At 59.4% G+C, this 16,605-nt stretch overlaps 1 protein-coding gene across 7 annotated transcripts in view; it reads right to left on the reverse strand.

Annotated features, from left to right (window-relative positions):
• ZMIZ1 (zinc finger MIZ-type containing 1) overlaps positions 1 to 16,605 on the reverse strand; it is a 338,869-nt gene that overhangs the window by 314,252 nt on the left and 8,012 nt on the right. For all 7 annotated transcript variants that reach the window (XM_078783821.1, XM_078783818.1, XM_078783816.1 and 4 more), the window contains exons 2-3: positions 2,507 to 2,564; positions 1,905 to 2,052 (exon numbers count right to left, since the gene is read on the reverse strand). The gene's annotated coding sequence lies outside the window, so the exon portion shown is untranslated. The remainder of the gene's footprint in view (positions 1 to 1,904; positions 2,053 to 2,506; positions 2,565 to 16,605) is intronic.

Raw genomic sequence — 16,605 nt, forward strand, 5'->3', positions numbered from 1 at the left:
GAGTGATGGGGCAAACAAATGGCTGCCTCCTGTGACCAAATGCTGGACTGAAAGCATTCAAAATATTATGCAACAACAAAGCTCTTCAAGTGTGAACTGCCTCCCAGCCCTGGGCCAAACCCCACCCACCAAATGAGGGAGGGATTTGTCCTACAGTGGCCTGAAATAAGCCAGTTAATATGGTGTACAATTTCCTCCAAGTGAAGGCCTATCATAAACCTCTGAGCAAGTCAGTAAAGTTATCTGCAATCATACAATTCGAATTAGCATCGAGCAGCATTTGTTATGATGCATGCCCACTGCCCAGGTATGCCCAGGTAATGGCGTGCACACCATTTGTACCATTTGGTAGAGTATCCTGCTGGCCACGCCAACACACCTTAAGAAAGAATATTTCACTCAATCAATCACAGCAACATTGAAACGACGGACGAATAATCTACCGGCGTTGAGAGGTGGCCCGCAACATCATGGGATTTACAATCGTGATTGGAAAAAGGAAAACGATCATTTCATGGGCTACCCTCTACTAGCGCATAACGACCTCCGACATTGAAAAAGAGACCCCCCAAACGAGACCACAAAGCCAATCGGATACGTTCACAGGTATGAAGCCCCAGAGCCGTTCGTTTGGTAGTCCATGGTGGTGATCTTACAGCCACCATTCATCAATGTCCCTTCCACTCACCATCCACTACATCAGCGTTATCAGCGCACAGAATAAATGCAAAGCTGGGATTATGAGGGAACAGTAAGGAGACCATGGACCAAATTTACATGCAAAGCTAGCAATATGAAACGGTTCATTCCCAATGGATAACCTATTATACACCCAGGAGAATCTCAACCTCCGATGCGTTTGGCCCAGAATCACTTCCATCTTTTTATTACATGAGATGCTCGGCAAAAATATCAAAAAGGACAGGATAATGCATGGAGCGGTGATGGCTTAACCTTCGATCTCAATTGTACGCGTCGTCGTTTCGTGGGCCGGATCCACTTTCTATCATAAACGATATTGGTTTTGCCTTTAATTAATCTTCATCATCATTCGCTGTAAAGACATTTACGTAAATGCCTGATAAAAAAAAAACCACCTTTAGAGGCCATTTTTCCCCGCAAAGCGGGGGTTGGCCTTTTTCGGGGACCGTGGTTGTTGTTGTTTTTTGGTCCCCTTTTTGAAGCAATGTTTTACGGCCGGATGCCCTTCCTGCCGCCAACCCTTTTTGTCGCCTTTTATGACAAGCAGGGAATTACCAGTGAACTGGTACTCAATTAGCCGACCTCGGAAGGATGACAGGCTGAGTCAACCCCCCTGGCGTTAATTCAGCGATCGACCGGGATTCGAACCCAGGATCCTGGGATCCTAAGCCGGCACCCGAGCCGCTAGCCCAACACCAGGCTGATAGACCTTACTAAATATCTGAAAGACAAATGCTGCTCTGAACGACGATAACAAGCTCATGTGACCAACGGCTCAAAAATAATATACATGACAAGTCACACCGAGAACAGATTCTTAAATGTCAAAATAGGTAAAACAACAACATCTACTACAAAACAACAACCAGCATAGTCATCATATCTGGAGCATCCTGGCAAAGACAGAATTAGTGCCTGTTGCGGTTAACGAGTGAACGATGGCACAATCGCAACATCGCAAGTCTGTGGATCCACGAAGGCAAACGCCACAAATGATGGCCTGGTTTCCACCAAAGGATCACCCACCAGCTAGTATTCACGAAAATACAAAAGTAATGACTCAGATTCCATTACAACTTCCATAAAACATAGTAAAGGCAACAACACATCATAATGGAGTTGGACCATTAGTACTCTCTCAATGTGCATTCTCCTTGAATTGCAATACACTGAAAACGTACATTTTCTGATGATCCAATTACCTTGAAATGGAGTTCGGAATGTGAAGAAATGGGCTCTGGTTGATCAATGACGTAGTCTTCCTGGACCTCAAGCAGCAGATCTTCGACCATCCAGACAGTGCACAGTCAGTACTCCCACTTCCTCCACCAGGCAGCCAAAGTTTGGTGTCTGCATACAATCACAGGGACATGTCCCAAACAACGTGATGGAATGCAAACAAGCATTTATTGTTTCCTTCAAAGACTTTTCTTTAATGCAAAAATAGGAAAACAATACATGCAACTTCCAGAGACTTCTTGCTAAATAAAAGTGGTTCGTTAATGCAGGAAAAAATACCAGGAAAAAGTTACATGCGTATTCATTGAAGTTATTCCAACTCCAATCACCTTTTACCGCATTAAAAATTAGATAGCTGGCAAGGCAGGAAATACGAGGATAACAAACCAAGAATGGCTGCTTGCTAGTCCTGGCAGCACAATCCATCAGGCCAGACAGCCAGACACACAGCTGCCCTTCTCACCCTCTCACCCTCCCTCCATCCCACAATCCCCTCCCTCAATCCCCTCCCACCATTTCCTCCACCCAAGTCTTTGTATCCAAACCCTGAAGCATTGTCCCTTACCCGCTTCCAGTTAACGCCTTGACATTTTCAAGATGTTCTGCGAAAAGAAGTTTGACATCTACGAAAAAAACAAGAGAAAATATAAAAATGACTATAATAGCATCACAAAATACACTGCAAAGCAACCTCAAACTGAAAGACTGACAGAACATGTTACATCTAAAAAAAACGTCAACATAATCAAGCAAAGTTTGAGGGATGTAAACCAATTTCTACAATATGGAGAACCACATCAACCATCCATCAACGGAACAATATAACTGCTCCAAACTCACACGCAACCAAGCAGCTGCAGCTGGAAACACAGCCCCAGGTTCAATAGCATCTTACCTCGTACCGTACATATCGCAAAAGCACACATCTCCAATCATCTGGAACACAATAATTCCAGGTTTACAAAACTGAATTTTCATACAACCCACGTAACAGATGGTGGCCTGCAACCAACACTGCACAGCAGCCGGCTGACACAGCACACATCAGCCAGCAGCAAGGACACACCAGCCAAGGCTAAAACGCACAGTAACCTTTGCTGAACAAGAGCCAGGTGTACAACAGCAATGTGTAGCAGCAGGTCCCATGGCGCACAGAGGTGCAGCATTGCCCCAAGGCACACAGTGTCACAGATTTTCCACATGGCGCACAGTGGTGCGGCATTGCCCCAAGGCACACAGTGGTGTGGCATGGCCAACACAACACACAGCAGCATGGCTCACAGCCCACAGCCCAAAGCGCTATGTGGCCCAATACGGCATTGCCCAACACAGCATGACCCAGAACGCAGAAGCATGGCACAGAGCAGCGTGGTCCGCAACACCATGGCCAACGACAACATGGCCAACGACAGCATGGCCAACGACAGCATGGCCAACGACAGCATGGCCAATACCATCACGCAGCATGCAGATACACGGGACACGGCTAACAGCAAAAAAGCCAAAGCCGCCACAAAGTCACCAAGCCAAATAAAGCATGGGCCACAGGATATGGGGGCCACAAGACAGCGGCCCAGATGACCTTGGGCAGCAGCGCCTGCACGGGCCAGGGCCGGAAAAGCAGCGCCCCAACACAGTGCGCACAAACAGGCCGGGAAAGCAGCGCACGCACGGGCCGGGAAAACAGCGCGCACATACGGGCCGGGAAAACAGCGTGCACACACGGGCCGGGAACGCAGCGCGCACACACGGGCAGGGAACGCAGCACGCACACACGGGCCGGGAACGCAGCGCGCACACACGGGCAGGGAACGCAGCGCGCACACACGGGCAGGGAACGCAGCGCGCACACACGGGCAGGGAACGCAGCACGCACACACGGGCCGGGAACGCAGCGCGCACACACGGGCCGGGAACGCAGCGCGCACACACGGGCCAGGAACGCAGCGCGCACACAAGGGCCAGGAACGCAGCACGCACACACGGGCCGGGAACGCAGCGCGCACACACGGGCAGGGAACGCAGCGCTCACACACGGGCCGGGAACGCAGCGCCAACACACGGGCCGGGAACGCAACATGCACACAACGGGCCGGGAACGCAGCGCGCACACACGGGCAGGGAACGCAGCGCGCACACACGGGCCGGGAACGGAGCGCGCACACACGGGCCGGGAATGCAGCGCGCACACACGGCCCGGGAACGCAGCGCACACACACAGGCCGGGAACACAGCGCGCGCACACGGCCCGGGAACGCAGCGCGCACACACGGGCCGGGAACGCAGCGAGCACACACGGCCCGGGAACGCAGCGCGCACACACGGCCCGGGAACGCAGCGCGCGCACACGGCCCGGGAACGCAGCGCGCACACACGGGCAGGGAACGCAGCGCGCACACACGGGCAGGGAACGCAGCACGCACACACGGGCCAGGAACGCAGCGCGCACACACGGGCCGGGAACGCAGCGCGCACACACGGGCCAGGAACGCAGCGCGCACACAAGGGCCAGGAACGCAGCACGCACACACGGGCCGGGAACGCAGCGCGCACACACGGGCAGGGAACGCAGCGCTCACACACGGGCCGGGAACGCAGCGCCAACACACGGGCCGGGAACGCAACATGCACACAACGGGCCGGGAACGCAGCGCGCACACACGGGCAGGGAACGCAGCGCGCACACACGGGCCGGGAACGGAGCGCGCACACACGGGCCGGGAATGCAGCGCGCACACACGGCCCGGGAACGCAGCGCGCACACACAGGCCGGGAACACAGCGCGCACACACGGCCCGGGAACGCAGCGCGCGCACACGGCCCGGGAACGCAGCGCGCACACACGGGCCGGGAACGCAGCGAGCACACACGGGCCGGGAACGCAGCGCGCACACACGGGCAGGGAACACAGCGCGCACACACGGGCCGGGAACTCAGCGCGCACACACGGGCAGGGAACGCAGCGCGCACACACGGGCCGGGAACGCAGCGCGCACACACGGGCCGGGAACGCAGCGTGCACACACGGGCAGGGAATGCAGCGCGCACACAAGGGCCGGGAACCCAGTGCACACACACGGGCCGGGAACGCAGCGCGCACACATGGGCGGGGAACGCAGCGCGCACACACGGGCAGGGAACGCAGCACACACACGGGCCGGGAACGCAACGCGCACACATATGCCGGGAACGCAGCGCGCACACGCAGGCCGGGAACGCAGCGCGCACACACGGCCTGGGAACGCAGCGCGCACACACGGGCCGGGAACGCAGCACGCACACACGGGCAGGGAGCGCTACGCACACACATGGGCCGGGAACGCAGCGCTCACACACGGGCATGGAGCGCAGAACCCACATGGGCCAGGAACGCAGCACCCACACGCTAGCATTGCAACGTGCACATGGCCCTGGACTGCAGCTCACACAAGGCCCAGGACCACAACGCACACATGGCCCAGGACCACAGTACAACACACAGACACCACGATCGCAGCGCAAGCAAACACGCAAACACACACACACACACACACACACACACACACACACACACACACACACACACACACACGACAGGACAGCAGCATGCAGGAAACAGGACCGAAGCATGCAGAAGCAAGGAACAGACATGCACAAGCCAGGTACAGACACGCACAAGCCAGGTCTAAAGCTCACAAGAGCTAGGACCACAGCTGGCAGGAGAGTTCCACAACTCGGAGGAGAGAGTTCCACAACTCGGAGGAGCGAGGTCCAGAGTTCGTAAGAGTGTGGTCCACAGCATGCAGGAGCAAGATCCACAGCTCGGAGAGACAAATGTCCACAGCACGCAGAAACAATGTCCACAGCACGCGGAAGCCAGGTCCTCAGCACGCGGAAGCCAGGTCCTCAGCACGCGGAAGCCAGGTCCTCAGCACGCGGAAGCCAGGTCCTCACCACGCGGAAGCCAGGTCCTCAGCAAGCGGAAGGCAGGTCCTCAGCACGCGGAAGCCAGGACCTCAGCACGCGGAAGCCAGGACCTCAGCACGCGGAAGCCAGGTCCTCAGCACGCGGAAGCCAGGTCCTCAGCAAGCGGAAGGCAGGTCCTCAGCACGCGGAAGCCAGGACCTCAGCACGCGGAAGCCAGGTCCTCAGCACGCGGAAGCCAGGTCCTCAGCAAGCGGAAGGCAGGACCTCAGCACGCGGAAGCCAGGTCCTCAGCACGCGGAAGCCAGGTCCTCAGCACGCGGAAGCCAAGTCCTCAGCACGCGGAAGCCAGGTCCTCAGCACGCGGAAGCCAGGTCCTCAGCACGCGGAAGCCAGGTCCTCAGCACGCGGAAGCCAGGTCCTCAGCACGCGGAAGCCAGGTCCTCAGCACGCGGAAGCCAGGTCCTCAGCACGCGGAAGCCAGGTCCTCAGCACGCGGAAGCCAGGTCCTCAGCACGCGGAAGCCAGGTCCTCAGCACGCGGAAGCCAGGTCCTCAGCACGCGGAAGCCAGGTCCTCAGCACGCGGAAGCCAGGTCCTCAGCACGCGGAAGCCAGGTCCTCAGCACGCGGAAGCCAGGTCCTCAGCACGCGGAATCCAGGTCCTCAGCACGCGGAAGCCAGGTCCTCAGCACGCGGAATCCAGGTCCTCAGCACGCGGAAGCCAGGTCCTCAGCACGCGGAATCCAGGTCCTCAGCACGCGGAAGCCAGGTCCTCAGCACGCGGAATCCAGGTCCTCAGCACGCGGAATCCAGGTCCTCAGCACGCGGAAGCCAGGTCCTCAGCACGCGGAAGCCAGGTCCTCAGCACGCGGAAGCCAGGTCCTCAGCACGCGGAAGCCAGGTCCACAGCACGCGGAAGCCAGGTCCACAGCACGCGGAAGCCAGTCCACAGCACGCGGAAGCCAGTCCACAGCACGCGGAAGCCAGTCCACAGCACGCGGAAGCCAGTCCACAGCACGCGGAAGCCAGTCCACAGCACGCGGAAGCCAGTCCACAGCACGCGGAAGCCAGTCCACAGCACGCGGAAGCCAGTCCACAGCACGCGGAAGCCAGTCCACAGCACGCGGAAGCCAGTCCACAGCACGCGGAAGCCAGTCCACAGCACGCGGAAGCCAGTCCACAGCACGCGGAAGCCAGTCCACAGCACGCGGAAGCCAGTCCACAGCACGCGGAAGCCAGTCCACAGCACGCGGAAGCCAGTCCACAGCACGCGGAAGCCAGTCCACAGCACGCGGAAGCCAGTCCACAGCACGCGGAAGCCAGTCCACAGCACGCGGAAGCCAGTCCACAGCACGCGGAAGCCAGTCCACAGCACGCGGAAGCCAGTCCACAGCACGCGGAAGCCAGTCCACAGCACGCGGAAGCCAGTCCACAGCACGCGGAAGCCAGTCCACAGCACGCGGAAGCCAGTCCACAGCACGCGGAAGCCAGTCCACAGCACGCGGAAGCCAGTCCACAGCACGCTGAAGCCAGTCCACAGCACGCGGAAGCCAGTCCACAGCACGCACAAGCCAGTCCACAGCACGCAGAAGCCAGTCCACAGCACGCACAAGCCAGTCCACAGCACGCAGAAGCCAGTCCACAGCACGCAGAAGCCAGTCCACAGCACGCAGAAGCCAGTCCACAGCACGCAGACGCCAGTCCACAGCACGCAGACGCCAGTCCACAGCACGCAGAAGCCAGTCCACAGCACGCAGAAGCCAGTCCACAGCACGCAGAAGCCAGTCCACAGCACGCAGACGCCAGTCCACAGCACGCAGAAGCCAGTCCACAGCACGCAGAAGCCAGTCCACAGCACGCAGAAGCCAGTCCACAGCACGCAGAAGCCAGTCCACAGCACGCAGACGCCAGTCCACAGCACGCAGACGCCAGTCCACAGCACGCAGAAGCCAGTCCACAGCACGCAGAAGCCAGTCCACAGCACGCAGAAGCCAGTCCACAGCACGCAGAAGCCAGTCCACAGCACGCAGAAGCCAGTCCACAGCACGCAGAAGCCAGTCCACAGCACGCAGAAGCCAGTCCACAGCACGCAGAAGCCAGTCCACAGCACGCAGAAGCCAGTCCACAGCACGCAGAAGCCAGTCCACAGCACGCAGAAGCCAGTCCACAGCACGCAGAAGCCAGTCCACAGCACGCAGAAGCCAGTCCACAGCACGCAGAAGCCAGTCCACAGCACGCAGAAGACAGTCCACAGCACGCAGAAGACAGTCCACAGCACGCAGAAGACAGTCCACAGCACGCAGAAGACAGTCCACAGCACGCAGAAGACAGTCCACAGCACGCAGAAGACAGTCCACAGCACGCAGAAGACAGTCCACAGCACGCAGAAGACAGTCCACAGCACGCAGAAGACAGTCCACAGCACGCAGAAGACAGTCCACAGCACGCAGAAGACAGTCCACAGCACGCAGAAGACAGTCCACAGCACGCAGAAGACAGTCCACAGCACGCAGAAGACAGTCCACAGCACGCAGAAGACAGTCCACAGCACGCAGAAGACAGTCCACAGCACGCAGAAGACAGTCCACAGCACGCAGAAGAGCAGTCCACAGCACGCAGAAGAGAGTCCACAGCACGCAGAAGAGAGTCCACAGCACGCAGAAGAGAGTCCACAGCACGCAGAAGAGAGTCCACAGCACGCAGAAGAGAGTCCACAGCACGCAGAAGAGAGTCCACAGCACGCAGAAGACAGTCCACAGCACGCAGAAGACAGTCCACAGCACGCAGAAGAGAGTCCACAGCACGCAGAAGACAGTCCACAGCACGCAGAAGACAGTCCACAGCACGCAGAAGAGAGTCCACAGCACGCAGAAGAGAGTCCACAGCACGCAGAAGAGAGTCCACAGCACGCAGAAGAGAGTCCACAGCACGCAGAAGAGAGTCCACAGCACGCAGAAGAGAGTCCACAGCACGCAGAAGAGAGTCCACAGCACGCAGAAGAGAGTCCACAGCACGCAGAAGACAGTCCACAGCACGCAGAAGACAGTCCACAGCACGCAGAAGACAGTCCACAGCACGCAGAAGACAGTCCACAGCACGCAGAAGACAGTCCACAGCACGCAGAAGACAGTCCACAGCACGCAGAAGACAGTCCACAGCACGCAGAAGACAGTCCACAGCACGCAGAAGACAGTCCACAGCACGCAGAAGACAGTCCACAGCACGCAGAAGACAGTCCACAGCACGCAGAAGACAGTCCACAGCACGCAGAAGACAGTCCACAGCACGCAGAAGACAGTCCACAGCACGCAGAAAAGAGTCCACAGCACGCAGAAAAGAGTCCACAGCACGCAGAAAGAGTCCACAGCACGCAGAAAAGAGTCCACAGCACGCAGAAAAGAGTCCACAGCACGCAGAAAGAGTCCACAGCACGCAGAGGACAGTCCACAGCACGCAGAGGACAGTCCACAGCACGCAGAGGACAGTCCACAGCACGCAGAGGACAGTCCACAGCACGCAGAGGACAGTCCACAGCACGCAGAGGACAGTCCACAGCACGCAGAGGACAGTCCACAGCACGCAGAGGACAGTCCACAGCACGCAGAGGACAGTCCACAGCACGCAGAAGACAGTCCACAGCACGCAGAAGACAGTCCACAGCAGGCAGAGGACAGTCCACAGCACGCAGAGGACAGTCCACAGCACGCAGAGGACAGTCCACAGCACGCAGAGGACAGTCCACAGCACGCAGAAGACAGTCCACAGCACGCAGAAGACAGTCCACGGCACGCAGAAGACAGTCCACAGCACGCAGAAGACAGTCCACGGCACGCAGAGGACAGTCCACGGCACGCAGAGGACAGTCCACGGCACGCAGAGACAGTCCACGGCAGCAGAGGACAGTCCACGGCACGCAGAGGACAGTCCACGGCACGCAGAGGACAGTCCACGGCACGCAGAGACAGTCCACGGCACGCAGAGACAGTCCACGGCACGCAGAAGACAGTCCACGGCACGCAGAAGACAGTCCACGGCACGCAGAAGACAGTCCACGGCACGCAGAAGACAGTCCACGGCACGCAGAAGACAGTCCACGGCACGCAGAAGACAGTCCACGGCACGCAGAAGACAGTCCACGGCACGCAGAAGACAGTCCACGGCACGCAGAAGACAGTCCACGGCACGCAGAAGACAGTCCACGGCACGCAGAAGACAGTCCACGGCACGCAGAAGACAGTCCACGGCACGCAGAAGACAGTCCACGGCACGCAGAAGACAGTCCACGGCACGCAGAAGACAGTCCACGGCACGCAGAAGACAGTCCACGGCACGCAGAAGACAGTCCACGGCACGCAGAAGACAGTCCACGGCACGCAGAAGACAGTCCACGGCACGCAGAAGACAGTCCACGGCACGCAGAAGACAGTCCACGGCACGCAGAAGACAGTCCACGGCACGCAGAAGACAGTCCACGGCACGCAGAAGACAGTCCACGGCACGCAGAAGACAGTCCACGGCACGCAGAAGACAGTCCACGGCACGCAGAAGACAGTCCACGGCACGCAGAAGACAGTCCACGGCACGCAGAAGACAGTCCACGGCACGCAGAAGACAGTCCACGGCACGCAGAAGACAGTCCACGGCACGCAGAAGACAGTCCACGGCACGCAGAAGACAGTCCACGGCACGCAGAAGACAGTCCACGGCACGCAGAAGACAGTCCACGGCACGCAGAAGACAGTCCACGGCACGCAGAAGACAGTCCACGGCACGCAGAAGACAGTCCACGGCACGCAGACGCCAGTCCACAGCACGCAGACGCCAGTCCACAGCACGCAGACGCCAGTCCACGGCACGCAGACGCCAGTCCACGGCACGCAGACGCCAGTCCACGGCACGCAGACGCCAGTCCACCAGCACGCAGAAGCCAGTCCACAGCACGCAGACGCCAGTCCACAGCACGCAGACGCCAGTCCACAGCACGCAGACGCCAGTCCACAGCACGCAGAAGCCAGTCCACAGCACGCAGAAGCCAGTCCACAGCACGCAGACGCCAGTCCACAGCACGCAGACGCCAGTCCACAGCACGCAGACGCCAGTCCACAGCACGCAGAAGCCAGTCCACAGCACGCAGACGCCAGTCCACAGCACGCAGACGCCAGTCCACAGCACGCAGACGCCAGTCCACAGCACGCAGAAGCCAGTCCACAGCACGCAGAAGCCAGTCCACAGCACGCAGACGCCAGTCCACAGCACGCAGACGCCAGTCCACAGCACGCAGAAGCCAGTCCACAGCACGCAGAAGCCAGTCCACAGCACGCAGAAGCCAGTCCACAGCACGCAGAAGCCAGTCCACAGCACGCAGAAGCCAGTCCACAGCACGCAGAAGCCAGTCCACAGCACGCAGAAGCCAGTCCACAGCACGCAGAAGCCAGTCCACAGCACGCAGAAGCCAGTCCACAGCACGCAGAAGCCAGTCCACAGCACGCAGAAGCCAGTCCACAGCACGCAGAAGCCAGTCCACAGCACGCAGAAGCCAGTCCACAGCACGCAGAAGCCAGTCCACAGCACGCAGAAGCCAGTCCACAGCACGCAGAAGCCAGTCCACAGCACGCAGAAGCCAGTCCACAGCACGCAGAAGCCAGTCCACAGCACGCAGAAGCCAGTCCACAGGCACGCAGAAGCCAGTCCACAGCACGCAGAAGACAGTCCACAGGCACGCAGAAGACAGTCCACGGCACGCAGAAGACAGTCCACGGCACGCAGAAGACAGTCCACGGCACGCAGAAGACAGTCCACGGCACGCAGAAGACAGTCCACGGCACGCAGAAGACAGTCCACGGCACGCAGAAGACAGTCCACGGCACGCAGAAGACAGTCCACGGCACGCAGAAGACAGTCCACGGCACGCAGAAGACAGTCCACGGCACGCAGAAGACAGTCCACGGCACGCAGAAGACAGTCCACGGCACGCAGAAGACAGTCCACGGCACGCAGAAGACAGTCCACGGCACGCAGAAGACAGTCCACGGCACGCAGAAGACAGTCCACGGCACGCAGAAGACAGTCCACGGCACGCAGAAGACAGTCCACGGCACGCAGAAGACAGTCCACGGCACGCAGAAGACAGTCCACGGCACGCAGAAGACAGTCCACGGCACGCAGAAGACAGTCCACGGCACGCAGAAGACAGTCCACGGCACGCAGAAGACAGTCCACGGCACGCAGAAGACAGTCCACGGCACGCAGAAGACAGTCCACGGCACGCAGAAGACAGTCCACGGCACGCAGAAGACAGTCCACGGCACGCAGAAGACAGTCCACGGCACGCAGAAGACAGTCCACGGCACGCAGAAGACAGTCCACGGCACGCAGAAGACAGTCCACGGCACGCAGAAGACAGTCCACGGCACGCAGAAGACAGTCCACGGCACGCAGAAGACAGTCCACGGCACGCAGAAGACAGTCCACGGCACGCAGAAGACAGTCCACGGCACGCAGAAGACAGTCCACGGCACGCAGAAGACAGTCCACGGCACGCAGAAGACAGTCCACGGCACGCAGAAGACAGTCCACGGCACGCAGAAGACAGTCCACGGCACGCAGAAGACAGTCCACGGCACGCAGAAGACAGTCCACGGCACGCAGAAGACAGTCCACGCACGCAGAAGACAGTCCACGGCACGCAGAAGCCAGTCCACGGCACGCAGAAGCCAGTCCACAGCACGCAGACGCCAGTCCACAGCACGCAGAAGCCAGTCCACAGCACGCAGAAGCCAGTCCACAGCACGCAGAAGCCAGTCCACAGCACGCAGAAGCCAGTCCACAGCACGCAGAAGCCAGTCCACAGCACGCAGAAGCCAGTCCACAGCACGCAGAAGCCAGTCCACAGCACGCAGAAGCCAGTCCACAGCACGCAGAAGCCAGTCCACAGCACGCAGAAGCCAGTCCACAGCACGCAGAAGCCAGTCCACAGCACGCAGAAGCCAGTCCACAGCACGCAGAAGCCAGTCCACAGCACGCAGAAGCCAGTCCACAGCACGCAGAAGCCAGTCCACAGCACGCAGAAGCCAGTCCACAGCACGCAGAAGCCAGTCCACAGCACGCAGAAGCCAGTCCACAGCACGCAGAAGCCAGTCCACAGCACGCAGAAGCCAGTCCACAGCACGCAGAAGCCAGTCCACAGCACGCAGAAGCCAGTCCACAGCACGCAGAAGCCAGTCCACAGCACGCAGAAGCCAGTCCACAGCACGCAGAAGCCAGTCCACAGCACGCAGAAGCCAGTCCACAGCACGCAGAAGCCAGTCCACAGCACGCAGAAGCCAGTCCACAGCACGCAGAAGCCAGTCCACAGCACGCAGAAGACAGTCCACAGCACGCAGAAGACAGTCCACAGCACGCAGAAGACAGTCCACAGCACGCAGAAGACAGTCCACAGCACGCAGAAGACAGTCCACAGCACGCAGAAGACAGTCCACAGCACGCAGAAGACAGTCCACAGCACGCAGAAGACAGTCCACAGCACGCAGAAGACAGTCCACAGCACGCAGAAGACAGTCCACAGCACGCAGAAGACAGTCCACAGCACGCAGAAGACAGTCCACAGCACGCAGAAGACAGTCCACAGCACGCAGAAGACAGTCCACAGCACGCAGAAGACAGTCCACAGCACGCAGAAGACAGTCCACAGCACGCAGAAGACAGTCCACAGCACGCAGAAGACAGTCCACAGCACGCAGAAGACAGTCCACAGCACGCAGAAGACAGTCCACAGCACGCAGAAGACAGTCCACAGCACGCAGAAGACAGTCCACAGGCACGCAGAAGACAGTCCACAGCACGCAGAAGACAGTCCACGGCACGCAGAAGACAGTCCACGGCACGCAGAAGACAGTCCACGGCACGCAGAAGACAGTCCACGGCACGCAGAAGACAGTCCACGGCACGCAGAAGACAGTCCACGGCACGCAGAAGACAGTCCACGGCACGCAGAAGACAGTCCACGGCACGCAGAAGACAGTCCACGGCACGCAGAAGACAGTCCACGGCACGCAGAAGACAGTCCACGGCACGCAGAAGACAGTCCACGGCACGCAGAAGACAGTCCACGGCACGCAGAAGACAGTCCACGGCACGCAGAAGACAGTCCACGGCACGCAGAAGACAGTCCACGGCACGCAGAAGACAGTCCACGGCACGCAGAAGACAGTCCACGGCACGCAGAAGACAGTCCACGGCACGCAGAAGACAGTCCACGGCACGCAGAAGACAGTCCACGGCACGCAGAAGACAGTCCACGGCACGCAGAAGACAGTCCACGGCACGCAGAAGACAGTCCACGGCACGCAGAAGACAGTCCACGGCACGCAGAAGACAGTCCACGGCACGCAGAAGACAGTCCACGGCACGCAGAAGACAGTCCACGGCACGCAGAAGACAGTCCACGGCACGCAGAAGACAGTCCACGGCACGCAGAAGACAGTCCACGGCACGCAGAAGACAGTCCACGGCACGCAGAAGACAGTCCACGGCACGCAGAAGACAGTCCACGGCACGCAGAAGACAGTCCACGGCACGCAGAAGACAGTCCACGGCACGCAGAAGACAGTCCACGGCACGCAGAAGACAGTCCACGGCACGCAGAAGACAGTCCACGGCACGCGAAGACAGTCACGGCACGCAGAGACAGTCCACGGCACGCGAAGACAGTCCACGGCACGCAGAAGACAGTCCACGGCACGCAGAAGACAGTCCACGGCACGCAGAAGACAGTCCACGGCACGCAGAAGACAGTCCACGGCACGCAGAAGACAGTCCACGGCACGCAGAGACAGTCCACGGCACGCAGAAGACAGTCCACGGCACGCAGAAGACAGTCCACGGCACGCAGAAGACAGTCCACGGCACGCAGAAGACAGTCCACGGCACGCAGAAGACAGTCCACGGCACGCAGAAGACAGTCCACGGCACGCAGAAGACAGTCCACGGCACGCAGAAGACAGTCCACGGCACGCAGAAGACAGTCCACGGCACGCAGAAGACAGTCCACGGCACGCAGAAGACAGTCCACGGCACGCAGAAGACAGTCCACGGCACGCAGAAGACAGTCCACGGCACGCAGAAGACAGTCCACGGCACGCAGAAGACAGTCCACGGCACGCAGAAGACAGTCCACGGCACGCAGAAGACAGTCCACGGCACGCAGAAGACAGTCCACGGCACGCAGAAGACAGTCCACGGCACGCAGAAGACAGTCCACGGCACGCAGAAGACAGTCCACGGCACGCAGAAGACAGTCCACGGCACGCAGAAGACAGTCCACGGCACGCAGAAGACAGTCCACGGCACGCAGAAGACAGTCCACGGCACGCAGAAGACAGTCCACGGCACGCAGAAGACAGTCCACGGCACGCAGAAGACAGTCCACGGCACGCAGAAGACAGTCCACGGCACGCAGAAGACAGTCCACGGCACGCAGAAGACAGTCCACGCACGCAGAAGACAGTCCACGGCACGCAGAAGACAGTCCACGGCACGCAGAAGACAGTCCACGCACGCAGAAGACAGTCCACGGCACGCAGAAGACAGTCCACGGCACGCAGAAGACAGTCCACGGCACGCAGAAGACAGTCCACGGCACGCAGAAGACAGTCCACGGCACGCAGAAGACAGTCCACGGCACGCAGAAGACAGTCCACGGCACGCAGAAGACAGTCCACAGCACGCAGAAGACAGTCCACAGCACGCAGAAGACAGTCCACAGCACGCAGAAGACAGTCCACAGCACGCAGAAGACAGTCCACAGCACGCAGAAGACAGTCCACAGCACGCAGAAGACAGTCCACAGCACGCAGAAGACAGTCCACAGCACGCAGAAGACAGTCCACAGCACGCAGAAGACAGTCCACAGCACGCAGAAGACAGTCCACAGCACGCAGAAGACAGTCCACAGCACGCAGAAGACAGTCCACAGCACGCAGAAGACAGTCCACAGCACGCAGAAGACAGTCCACAGCACGCAGAAGACAGTCCACAGCACGCAGAAGACAGTCCACAGCACGCAGAAGACAGTCCACAGCACGCAGAAGACAGTCCACAGCACGCAGAAGACAGTCCACAGCACGCAGAAGACAGTCCACAGCACGCAGAAGACAGTCCACAGCACGCAGAAGACAGTCCACAGCACGCAGAAGACAGTCCACAGCACGCAGAAGACAGTCCACAGCACGCAGAAGACAGTCCACAGCACGCAGAAGACAGTCCACAGCACGCAGAAGACAGTCCACAGCACGCAGAAGACAGTCCACAGCACGCAGAAGACAGTCCACAGCACGCAGAAGACAGTCCACAGCACGCAGAAGACAGTCCACAGCACGCAGAAGACAGTCCACAGCACGCAGAAGACAGTCCACAGCACGCAGAAGACAGTCCACAGCACGCAGAAGACAGTCCACAGCACGCAGAAGACAGTCCACAGCACGCAGAAGACAGTCCACAGCACGCAGAAGACAGTCCACAGCACGCAGAAGACAGTCCACAGCACGCAGAAGACAGTCCACAGCACGCAGAAGACAGTCCACAGCACGCAGAAGACAGTCCACAGCACGCAGAAGACAGTCCACAGCACGCAGAAGACAGTCCACAGCACGCAGAAGACAGTCCACAGCACGCAGAAGACAGTCCACAGCACGCAGAAGACAGTCCACAGCACGCAGAAGACAGTCCACAGCACGCAGAAGACAGTCCACAGCACGCAGAAG

Source organism: Myxine glutinosa, chromosome 8 (genome assembly GCF_964187855.1).
Source record: "Myxine glutinosa chromosome 8, kmMyxGlut1.1, whole genome shotgun sequence".
NCBI lineage: Eukaryota > Metazoa > Chordata > Myxini > Myxiniformes > Myxinidae > Myxine > Myxine glutinosa.